This window comes from Vicugna pacos, chromosome X, assembly GCF_048564905.1.
Source record: "Vicugna pacos chromosome X, VicPac4, whole genome shotgun sequence".
Taxonomy (NCBI): domain Eukaryota; kingdom Metazoa; phylum Chordata; class Mammalia; order Artiodactyla; family Camelidae; genus Vicugna; species Vicugna pacos.
In genome coordinates, this window is record NC_133023.1 from 97,479,099 (window position 1) to 97,491,619 (window position 12,521).

The 12,521-nt window shown below is 38.3% G+C and overlaps 1 protein-coding gene across 1 annotated transcript in view; it reads right to left on the reverse strand.

Moving 5' to 3' along the window:
• Nucleotides 1-12,317, reverse strand: part of FGF13 (fibroblast growth factor 13) — a 627,264-nt gene extending 614,947 nt beyond the window's left edge. Inside the window, exon 1 of the mRNA XM_072956097.1 lies at nt 12,271-12,317. The gene's annotated coding sequence lies outside the window, so the exon portion shown is untranslated. The remainder of the gene's footprint in view (nt 1-12,270) is intronic.
• Nucleotides 12,318-12,521: the final 204 nt, after the last annotated feature.

A 12,521-nucleotide genomic window follows, 5' to 3' on the forward strand; every position in this document is an offset into this window, starting at 1 on the left:
TGTATATAGTGCTGCTATGAACACCGGGGTGCATGCGTCTCTTCAAATTAGAGTAAATATATATATATATATATATATATATATAGTTAAAGCCCAGTAATTTTACTAGAATGTAGTCTTGGTGCTTATCATTCTGGGTCAATATTCTCAAATACATAGTGAGTGTGCATTTCTGATGTACAGTTTAATTATATATATTTGTGCGTGTGCATGTGTATTTTGCCTGTATTTCTTCTGTTTCCTTGCTTGGTTTCCTTCTTCGGGGCCTCCTATTATCTGTAGGTTGGATCTTTTTTGCTTGCCTTCCATATGTGTTATTTTCACTCAAGTTACTTCACCTCTTCTTTTATTTTTTTTATTTTAAAATTTTTCCTTAAAATGTTTGCTAATAAAGAAGGTAGGAGGCAACTTTAAGAGATAAAAATAAAAACATCATTTTCCTCCTTTCTATCTTTTTTCTCTTAAAGCGTTATTGTGCTTTTTCACTCTTCTATTTCTTCTAATTTAGTCTACATTTCTAAAATGAATTTTCTGGCTTTTTTTTTTTTTAGTTTGGTATCCTTATTTATGAGTTTTTCTAATTCTGATTTACATTTTTTTCATATCGTGTATGATTTTAATACATTTTAGTTTTATTAAGTAACGTGTGACCATTTTCATGTTTTAAAGCAAGGCTTTCTAATGCATTTTTATGTTTTGATGGGGCATTATTTTGCTCCTCATTCTCTCTCTTCTTATAGTAACTCTATATGAAATTTTATCCTGATACATTTCAGTTGTTCATTTTAACATGAATTTAGTTTTATTCTACTTTTAGAAAGAGGCATGATTAGACAGATTTTCTAACTTCACAGGGCCTCTTCTTCTGTTGTTTTGTATAGTATTAAATAATATGGCCTCTCGCTTTGAGATTTCTTGAATCTGTTTCCCTCCTCAACTTTAATTTGGACCTTTTCTTCACCTCATCTCTAAATTTTACTCAACTACCAGGAGTTTCTCCTCAATATGAGGCTCCATCATGGAAGGAAACTCCTAGTGGGTCAATTTTAACAAGGCATAGGGAATACACAGCTCCAGCCCCTTCAGATCTTCTTAACATGGACTCATAACTTCTTTAACTCTTAACATTTTAACATTTTATATATACTTTTTCATGTATCTCAATGATCTTCATATTTCATCATTTTCATTGGGTGCAAGCAATTCCATTAAGTTAAAATACCATAATTTAAAAACCATCTCTCTATTAGTGGCTGTTTGGGATGGATCCAGTTTTCCATCATAATAAATAACACATAATGCATTCCTTCTTCTGGATAATATCCTTAAAACAAATACCCTGGAATGAGATTATTTAGTAAAAAGGTGTGAACATTTTTATGACTCTTGATAAAAACTGCCAGATTGTTCATCAAATTGACTAAGATAATTTACAATGTAGCTAGAGACGTATAAATGTTTCAATTTCCCCAATAGTTCCATCACTAGTTTTACTAATGTTGCTTTATTGCTGCTAATTTTAGAGTTATAAAGTGACATTTCATCGTTGTTTTAATTTGCACCTCTTTTACTGTTGGCAAGACTGCAGTTTTCTATGTTAATTTACTAATGGTGTTTCATCTTATATAATGATTCTTCATATTCTTTGACCACTGTCCACAGTAAATTTAACATAAATTTATAAAAACTCAATATATTTTGGAAATGTCATAATGTATTAAATACAATTTTCTATTTTGTCACTTGACTTATCTTGGTTTTGTTGTGTTTTAGTTTTATTAATTTTTATTTTGTAATCACACCACTTATCTTTTCCTTTGCAATTTATTTTTTTCCTTTAATCAAACATTATCTTCCTCCACAGAATGAGTAAGTGCTCTATTTTCTCTTTTCCCCTGAAATTAAATTTTCCTAAATATTTGACACCTGAATTTTTATGTTGTTGACTGCGATATATTGCATGGGGTATAGGTTTAAGTTCAGTTTTTCCCCATGGTAATGTCAAGTTACTTCAACAGCATTTATGAAAATGAGCCCTTCCCTGCTGCTTTGTTAGATTTAGCTAGACATGTATTGAACTCTTATGCACGCTAAATCTATATTCTTGTTTGCCAGAGGGCACCTAACTATATTTAAATAGATTATACTAATGATACTGCTTTTTTAGAAACAAAGGCAATGTTGCAGTGCCATACGTTCAAACGTCATAGTTGCAGGTGCTCAAAAGTAGTTCTTTATCCTTTCCTTCACTCCCTTCCCTTCCTTCTTTCTTCAGTCAGTCTGTGTGTGTGTGTGTGTGTGTATAGCTTCTAGATACAGACATCTATAGATATATGGGCATATATCTCTTATTGGTTGTTTCTTGGTAGAACAGGTGACAATGCAGTAAAGTGGTGATGAGAGAGTTATCAGTCCCACTCCCCGACGAGTCTTGTCCTTTGTCCCCAGCCTGCTCTTCCTTTGCGTCTTAGCCTAAATGTTACCTCCTCAGAGAAGCATCACCGCCTTCTATGCCGTATGGATGTAAAATGTGCAGAGGATGGGGAGAACCAATATATATACCCAAGAGCCTTTTCCAGAAATCTTACCTCATGCCTTCCTTGTTCTCCAGCATCCAACTCTTCTCTGACAGAAATAAGGAAATGGCCTTGACTGAAAGACAATGCGTTGGTGAGCTCTGAGTGACAACCAAACTTCCACACATCCCTAACACTGGGCAGTAGGTCTGTTCCAGAGTATGAGTTGAGTCATTATAAATTTAGCTGTGTTTTCCCAATGAGTGGAGTTTATAATATATACCTTCCCTGTGGCATCGCTGACAAGTAATTTTGTAAACCAGAATTTTGGTAAAGCAAATACATTAGGCATATTTCAGAATCACCTCTGCTTTTTCAGAATTTTTAAGTTACTCATGCCTCTCCCTAAGGATCTATATGCCTTACTGCCAGAATGAAGAGATTGTAAAAGGAGAGAGGAGGAATGTAGGAATATGTGTAGTTCCACTAAGCCCCAGAGGATAATATACCTGCCCCCTACACACACACACTCACTGAAAGCCCCTGAAGCAAGGTACAATGATTATGTTCTTTAAGTTCAAGGGTTTTTTTCTTTATTATGTTTTCCTAAAATGGAGCCCTTCTGTGGAGTATATAGCCAGCCAGCCAGCCAGCCAGCCAGCCAGCCCCTCTGATATGCCAAGGAATGTAGAGAGATATAAAGAAGGCCATCAATAATTTTTTTTCAATAATTTTTAAATTAAATTGAGTCTTCAAAAAAATGTATCTCCAAAAGGAAGGTTTTGTGCATTTGGCAGTCTTTGCTATGTGGTTTAAGCTGGCACACTTTTGAGTTTAGGTGGCAATAAAATAAATGATGGAAAAACTGCTTCAGAGGCAACTTTTAAGCTTCAAATATTCAGGCTAGGACTCAGGAGAAATAATTTCCTAGTAGGCATTGAGCCTGCAATTAAGGCAAAGAGCAGCTGCGTGAACACAATATCATCTCTTAAGGACCAGTATCCAAAGATACCTCAGATGGGGAATCTATATTTACCAAGCTCCTACTATGAGTCAGATACCATTCTAGATGTTTTTAAACATTCTGGTTTTCACAGACACCATGGGAAGTAGGAAATATGCTGCTACATTAGGAAACTGAGGCATGGAGTTTAGAAACTGTCCAAGTTCACATAAACAGCAGGTGGTGAAGACCTGAGATCCAGGTCTGTCTGACTCAAGGCCCCTGCTTTGAACTACTCAATTCCAATGTAACAGAAGCAATTTAGCACCAGTGTCAGCTAGGGAGAGAGCAGAGGACTGGCAGCAAATGGAACCAGGGTTGGTTGTGGGGATGGTGATGACCAAGCTTCCTCTCAGTGGCAGTGGGATGGTGGTGGTTGTGGCCGGCCAAGGATGGAGGCAGTCAAGCAGAGAGCAATCACAACCCATGGTATGGCTGTTCTCCTGTCCACGGTGACCTCAAGGAACAAAGAGGCCACCATCAAGCAGTGTTGGACTTGCTGAAGGCCATTTGTCTTGAGGGAAATGGGAGGAGTAAAATAAAAATAAAGTAAATCAGCCTTCTCAGCACCATCTCTTATCTGCCATTTGCCTTAACAATTAAATCCATCTCTTGTATTCTCCCTTCCAGCACTGAGGAGAGCACTTTCGTCCTGTCTCCGTTTGACATTCAACTCAATCTGAGCGTTTACCTTCCTTTCTAGAGTGCTGGACCAAGGATTCCTACTTGACTTTTCATTGAAGTTTTATAGTCTATGGTAGGCTTTTTCCTTGCTTTTATAAACACTATGGTAGTCCCTGTCTTTCACAGTAACCACTACTTCTTCAAATTTCAGTACAACGTATCCAAGCTGAGGATCTTAGAATCTCTGAATTAGCCCCACTGTCTGTTGCTATTATAAAAAGACAGAACATTAGAGACAAATGCTCACCCTTATACATAGCTGGCACAATGGTCCCAAATGTGTGGGCGGGCTCTCTCATCTGATCATCAGGGCTAGGCTTTAAGAAATCCTTTTGCTCAGACATAGCAAAGGCCATGCAGCCTCTTCCTTGGGGCCTTTCCCTTGACCAACCCACCTCTCCTACCCATCAAATACTGGCCCTCTGACCTAACCTTCCAGGAGCGGTACAGAAAAGCCAACCCTGAGAACTAGAACACTTCTCTCTAGCCCCATCCCATGTTTGCTAGACCATTCTAAGGTGCCTGGTGTCAGGGGAAGAGTTTGAGCATACACAGGGAAAGATTTCCAATAAAGGAGTCCTTTAAGGAGGTGTGCAGCCTAAGCCCATATTACTGATGGGAAAGCACATGGAAAAAAAGAATCCAAGGTGGGCACACATCACAGAGAGAGGGCTCCACCCTCTGCAAAAAAAAAAAAAGTTACTGGAAATCATGAGGTAAATTTTAGAAATAAATTTCACCCAAAAAAAATTCCTATCACTATTTTGTCCAATATTTGCCTATTTTAGGGGCAAAGGTTCTGGGTCTCATGGCCATGTCTTTCTCTTCATAAAGTCCTCTATTTGGGAGTTGAAACTGCCTGCAAGTTGACTGAAGAAACTTCTGGATACTCTAAAAATGGAAGAACAACTCTAGCCATTTTAGATGTGCCATCATTGTTCTATCTTGCTTTTCTTATCTTTTATTGATATTATTAAAGCATCATCCAAAATAGCCATCTATCAGTTCAATAAGTCCCCAGCCAAAACATCACCACTCAGTCTCTTTTCATCATATTTCTCCTTAGGTCTATGGATTTAGACTGTGAGGAACAGCATCTTGCAACTTTTAACCCTTACCAGATGAGTTTTTTATATAAAGTGTATACATCTATTACAGCATCCTAATCATGAATTCAATTCTACATACTTAATGGAAACCCAGGAGATACTAACTCCACACATGAAATCTTTATGGTCATTTTGGTCATGACTCATTCTCCATACATTGGAAATTAATATTTGAAGTGATGATTAATTGCCTTCATTTTTACCTTATGAATTACTGGGAATCTTCTTCCATTTTTATTCTTCTACAGCACAGAAGCCCAAAAGACAAATGGATAAAAATCACATATGGTCTGGTTAAGTAGGTGCAGGTGATCTGAAGCCTCACCTATACCACTCCCCTCCCACTACTTCTCTACTACCTGTGTTGGTTCCAGAGGTATTTCCTCAAACTCAGAAAGCGTCACATGGCACAAACTGACTTTACCTTTTTTCCTCCACAGTACCTAATTCATGGCATTTTTCTCCCATGTCATCAATTTCAGTCCAAAACCTTCTCACTGTAATCAGTGGGACTGAATGTCTCTAGCATCTTGGTGACTTAAGTATTCATATGATTTCGCAGGTGTAAATATCTCTACGATGTAAAAGAGTAATTTATCAGTTCACAACAGCTGGTTGAATATGCACTTTAGGATTATCCAAATCCATTTGCCATGACTGTTTTAATCATGCATCCTTCTGCTCCTATGAAATTTCCTAAGTAAAATACAATCTCCCTTAAAACAATCTCCATTTAAATTACTTGAAAAATTAATCAACTACTTCATTCCATCTGTAAAATGTACTGTCCAATGGCCATGGTATTCTGAATCCTCAGGGATAATAAGCTATATTCTAGAACATCCACTCATCTGCTTCCACCATTAGGCTTTATGCATACTAAATATAAGTTTTATTTATTTCCAAACCTGTTTATTCAAATTTTACTTGTTATTATAATTAGCTTTAATTAAAATATTAATTAAATCAAATAGAAGTCTGAGTTGGTCCTTGTATAAAAGTTAGGCTGAACAGCTCTGTGAAAGAAAATGTCAAAACGAGAAGACAAGCCACAGATTGGGAGAAAATATTTCTAAAGCATACATCTGAAAAAGGACTGTTATCCAAAATATACAAAGAAATCTTAAAACTCAGTAATTAGCAAAGAAACAACCCAATTAAAACATGGGCCAAAGACCTTAACAGACACCTCATCAAAGAAGACATACAGTTGGCAAATAAGCATATGAAAAGATGCTCCATACCACATGTCATTAGGGAAATCCAAATTAAAACAATAATGAGATACCACTATACACCTATTAGAATGGCCAAAATCCAGCACACTGACAACACCAAATGCTGACCAGGATGTGGGGCAAAAGGAACTTTTTTTCATTGCTGGTGGGAATGCAAAATACTACAGCCACTTTGGGAGACTGTTAGGCAGTTTCTTACAAAACTAAACATACTCTTATATGACCCAGAAATCATGCTTTGTGGTATTTACCCAAAGAAGCTGAAAACTTGTGTCCACACAAAAACCAATGCATGGATGTTTATAGCATCTTTATTCATAATTGCCAGATTTTGGAAGCAACCAAAGATGTACCACAGTTATCTGTTCGCTGTGGTACATCTGGACAATGGAATATTGTTCAGCATTAAAAAGAAAGGAGCTCTCAAGGCATGAAAAGACATGGAGGAACTTTAAATGCATATTGCTAAGTGAAAGAAGCCCATCTGAAAAGTCTATATACTATATGATTCCAACTTTATGACATTTTGGAAAAGGTAAAACTATGGAGACTGTATAAATATCAGTGGTTGCCAGGGCTTGAGGGAGGGAGCGATAGATGAACAGGCAAAGCACAGAAGAATTTTAGGGCAGTGAAAATTCTCTGTAAGATACTATAATGATGGATATAGGTCATTATACATTTGTCTAAAATAACAAAGGAGATTAAATTCACATGACAACTAAGGGTAATGCATGACACTGAACTGTATCCTAGATCAAGCAAAAACATTAACTACCAAGGACATTATTAGGATAATTGGCTAAATTTGAAAATGGACTATGAATTAGACAACAGAATTGGGACTGTATCAATGTTACATTTTCTGATTTTGATAATCGTGCTGTATTTATCCTTGTTTTTAGGAAATACACACTGAAGTATCTGTGGGGCAGCATGTCTCTAACTTATTGCCAAATGATTCATGAAAAAATATGTGTGTCTTGTGTACAGATAGAGAGATAAAGAGATAAAAGTAAGTACAAATGGGACAAAATGTCAACAGTTGCTGGATCTGGGGAAAGGATCCATGGTACATGCTAGTTCCTCACACTATTCTTGCAATGTTTTTCTATTTTTTCAGTTTTGTCAAAAGAAAACTGCAAATAGAATGACTGACAAGTGCACACTCCCAACGCACTGGAGAAGGCTGGTCCTACTATGCCTTCCCCTCCTGGGGAGGCAAAGCGGTAATATGAACATGAGTCATCATTGGACACCTATATTTTCACTGTTAATTAACAGGTTGATTTTCTAATTCACCATCTGAGCTTTTGTGGCATAAGCCAGCTTTCCCAGAGCTAAATCCCAGAGCTATTTGAGGAGATTCTGGACCTCATTTCTTGCTCAAACATTTCCAGAGCACGTCCTCTGTGGATACTCTGTACTACTTGGGCTCTGAAGCCAAGTTATCCGCCAGGAGGCAGGGCCTACGTTGCTGGTATACGTAATACATCTTACTAGTCTCAACCATCTTTACTAGAGAGAATCCACCTCCTCACTGAATTTGTTTGGCAGAAGACAAAGTGATATCTTGTCATTTGGGTTTCTCACTTCAACTAGTTGCAAAAACAGGCTCTCCCAAGTGGCAATTCTATAGTATCAATTGCCAAAATGTGTTTTTACCACATGCTCTGTGTTGCAATACGCTGCTGCAACTTTGTTTACTCACTGAGTGATTTCTCCATTACCGCTCAGAAGCCCCAGAATTCTTTCTGGGATCTCAAAGCCCTCAGAGGAATACCACTCTATAAACTCTGAATTTTCCAGCTTGTGTACTTATTAGCCCTGAAACCAGTCCCTGTGTTTGGGAAGGCACGCAGCAAGTGTGTGTGTGTGTGTGTGTGTGTGTACGCACACACGTGCACATGTAATGACCTTTCCTCACCTGGCATGTGGGTGGCCATCTGGGAGAGATTGTGCTATCCCCCTTCTCTGATTTTCCATATGCTTTACTTGTTTCTCCTTTAATTTCTCACCTGGTATTATGTGGCCCCTTGATTCACACATACCATATCTAAATTAGTCCCATGGCTTATCATCCATTTTTCTCTATCTTTTCACCTGCTTTATTTTTCTTCTTACCATTACCTGATGATATCATAAAATACTGGTTTATTATCTTTCCCCTACCCTGTGGAATAAAACAGCTCCATTATGGAAAGTATAATGTTTTCACTGCTTTATCTCAGGACCTAGAAGAGTGTCCGATTTATAGTCAGTACTCAATAAATATTTGTTAAATGAATGAATGGTTAGATAGTAGTGGACCAATGCCTTATGCTATCAACACATGTTACAGGTCAAAAGCACATCTCTAATACCTTACTTGATCCGTATAGTAACCCTGTGAGGCAGACAAGAAAGGTGATGTTATCTTCATTTTAAGAATTAGGAAGCTGAATTAATATATCACGTAATACCATAGGGACTAAGTGGTAGCCCAAGTTCACAGAGCAAGTCACAGGCAGAGCTGAAATACATATACATGACTTTCCCAAGCTGTGAAGCCAAATACTTTCCACCCACCTACTGCGCCTTGCACAGACCTCTGCAGTCTCAGGGTAAACCTGGAGGATGTGCGAGGATGAAGGGAACCCAGAAGCCCTAGGATAATTCTTCCTTCAAGTAACGGATTTACAGTATCCTACTTCACCTAGGACCAAGTTTCCCCCTCAAGTCAAAGGGAAATGATGAACTGATGGATGAGAGGCCCTGGCTGTTGCCTCAAATCTAAGCCATGGTGGTTTACCTGATTAGAGCGGAGTGGGGTTCCTTGGGTGAGATCAGGAACTTAATTTTTTATTATCAAATCTGGCAGCACCTAGCATCTCCTAGCAAATTTAACATGCCATGTAAGTGATTCCTAGAATAGGTATGTATGCGATGATAAACTCCTCTTTTGTCATCAACATAAAAAATGAAAAATCTAGAATAGTTCCTGTTTATGGTAACATCTCAATTGTCCAAAACTATCTAGAAAAAGTGGTTAGGTTTCCACATAATTAAATATGAAACCCTTTAAACCCCAACTTAGCTATTTAACTACAGTTTGACAGAAAGCAGTCCAACCTCCACTGTATATTTTCAGGCACTCTTAAATTAACATAATTAATGGTTTATTAAAGAGCTACAGTCATGATGATGCACAATATATTTTGATGCTGCTGTAACAGATGCATGTACCACCACTACTACTAACCACCACCACCCGGGCGGCAACAACACTATTTGTTGAATGTTGTAAGACACGCCAGATGCTATTCTAAGCACTTTACATTTATTACTTTATTCAGTTTTCATGTCAACCATCTGTAGAGTAAGCCCCACTTTACAGATGATGAAACTGAAGCACAGAAATGTTAAGCAACTTGCCCAAGATTATAATGGGAGAGCTCCTGATTTAAATCCAGGTATAAGGACAAAAGGCAAATACAGGGCCATAAAGTATAACTTCAGAACAAAGCCCAGAAATCTCTATTCAAAAAGGATACCTTCATCAGAACGCCTGCCCGTGAGACACTGGGGACACGTTACCTACGTACCTCCCCAAGTGGCCCATGGGCTCACCTCAGTGCTTTGTGCACCTTCCCCACACGTCCTCCTCTGCCCCAAGGCTGACTCCTTGTGCAAGTCTCCAAAGGTGGCAAGAGTGAGCCTTTGCTGATGGCTAGTGAACACATCAGAAAGCCAGCCCAGTGGGGAGGGCAGAGCTCAGCGGTACGGCACATGCCTAGCATACACGAGGTCCTGGGTTCAACCCCTAGTACCTCCATTATAACTAAATAAACAGATAAACAAACCTAATTACCCCCCAAAATAGAAAGCCCGCCCACCCGCCCGCCCGCCCAACTGTGTGGGAAGGGGAGAAAGCACACAAACGCGAGCACAGAGCACCGCCCTAGGGGAAGCAAGGCTGTCAGCACCTGGCCTGGCTTTGCAGAGCTGAGAGAAGGCCTACAATCTTTAGAATTCCTCCAAGGGGGAACAAGAAATGTCGAGCAGCAGTGTTCACAGAAAGTCTGAGAAAGCCTCAGGATCCCTAACAGGGCTGACATAAGGTATACCGACAAACCTTTAGGTAGCCTAAGAAAAAAAGAGAGAAGATTCAAATAAACAATCTGAAATAAAAGTGAAGACATTACAATTGATATCACAGAAACGTAAGAATCATAAGAAACTATTATGAACAATTATATGCCAACAAATTGGATAACCTAGAACAGATGGATTCATTTCTGGAAACACACAACCTACCAAGACTGAATTATGAAGACACGGAAAATCTGAACAGACTAATAATGAGTAAGGAAATAGACTCAGCAGTCAAATAACACCCAACAGAGCAAAGCCCAAGATTACATGGTTTCATTGGTGAATTTTTCTTTAACTGTTTGCTAAAATTAACACCAAACCGTTTGAATGCTTCCCGAAAACTTGAAGAGAATAGTCTCAAACTCATTCTTTAAGGCCTGCTTTACCCTGATACCAAAGCTAGATAAGGACACTACATTAAAAAACAAAACTACAATCCAATAACCATTATGAGCATATATGCAAAAATTCTTAACCAAATACTGTCAAACTAAATTCAACAGAACATTATAGGATAATACAACATGATGAAGTGAGATTTATTACAGGGATGCAAGGATGTTTAGCATATGCAAATCAATAGGATAAAAGATAAAAATCAAATGATTGTCTAAACAGATACAGAAAAAGCATTTGATAAAACTCAATATTCTTTTACAATAAAAATGCTCAACAAACTGGATATGTAAGGAATGTACATGATAAAGGCCATGTATGACAAGCCCACAGCTAACATCATACTCAGCTGTGAAAGGCTGAAAGCTTTTCCTCCAAGACAAGGGACAAGACAAGGATTCCCACTCTTGCTACTTCTACTCAACATAACACTGTAAGTCTTAGCTAGAGTAATTAGGCAAGAAAAAGAAATTAAGCTCCCAAATCAGAAGGGAAGAAGTAATTACCTCTGTTTGAAAATGGTCTGTTTACAGATGATATGACCTTATATATAAAAAAATCATCAACACTCTACCAAAAATTATTATAATACATGAATTCAGTAAAGTTACAAGATACAAAATCAACATACAAAATCAATTGTGTTTGGCCCGTCACTGACACACGTTTCTTTTGGCATCATGCTACCTTCACAAGCCAGGTTCCCCACTCACATTGCTCACTGTTGATTCCACTCTGGTAAGAACATACACTGTTCTTTCCACATTACTGCTTTTCCCCTCCGCTGTCGCCACTAGGCCCTCTAACACCACAACACAGAGCTTGCTGTCTACTGTATTTTATTCTCCCTTTTTTTTTTCTATTCTCACTTTTTTTTTTCTTATCTCTTTTGTAGGCTGTGTTTTCTCCACATTTTTTAGGTTTTTCACCAAATAACTTTGGGTCAATACTTCTAACCAACAGGGCCACTCCTAGGTTGATTCAGCCAACCTAGGGCAACTTACTTGAGGCAAGAAAGGCACCTAGTTCAAAAATTGTAGACACCCTGCTTGCTTTATCCTAGGCCTGGACAGGCCACCCAATTAGAATGTTTCTTAGACTTTTTAGCAAGTTACTACTTGTATTAGTCAGTGTACTTCAGAGAAACAGAACTAATATATAAAACAGATTTATGTAAGTTATTAACTCACATGATCATGGAGGCTGAGAAGTCCCAGAAGCTGTAATTGGCAAGCTGGGGACGCAGGAAGTCAATGGTATAGCTCCACTCAGACTCTGAAGACCTGAGAAGCAGCAGACCCATCAGTGTAAGTTCCAGTTCAGTTCCAATTCCGAAGGCAGGAGACTCTGGAAGACAGTCAGGAAGAGAGAGTGAATTCTCCCTTACTCAGCCTCTTAGTTCTATTCAGACTTTCAAAGAATTGGCTGAGGCCCACCTACA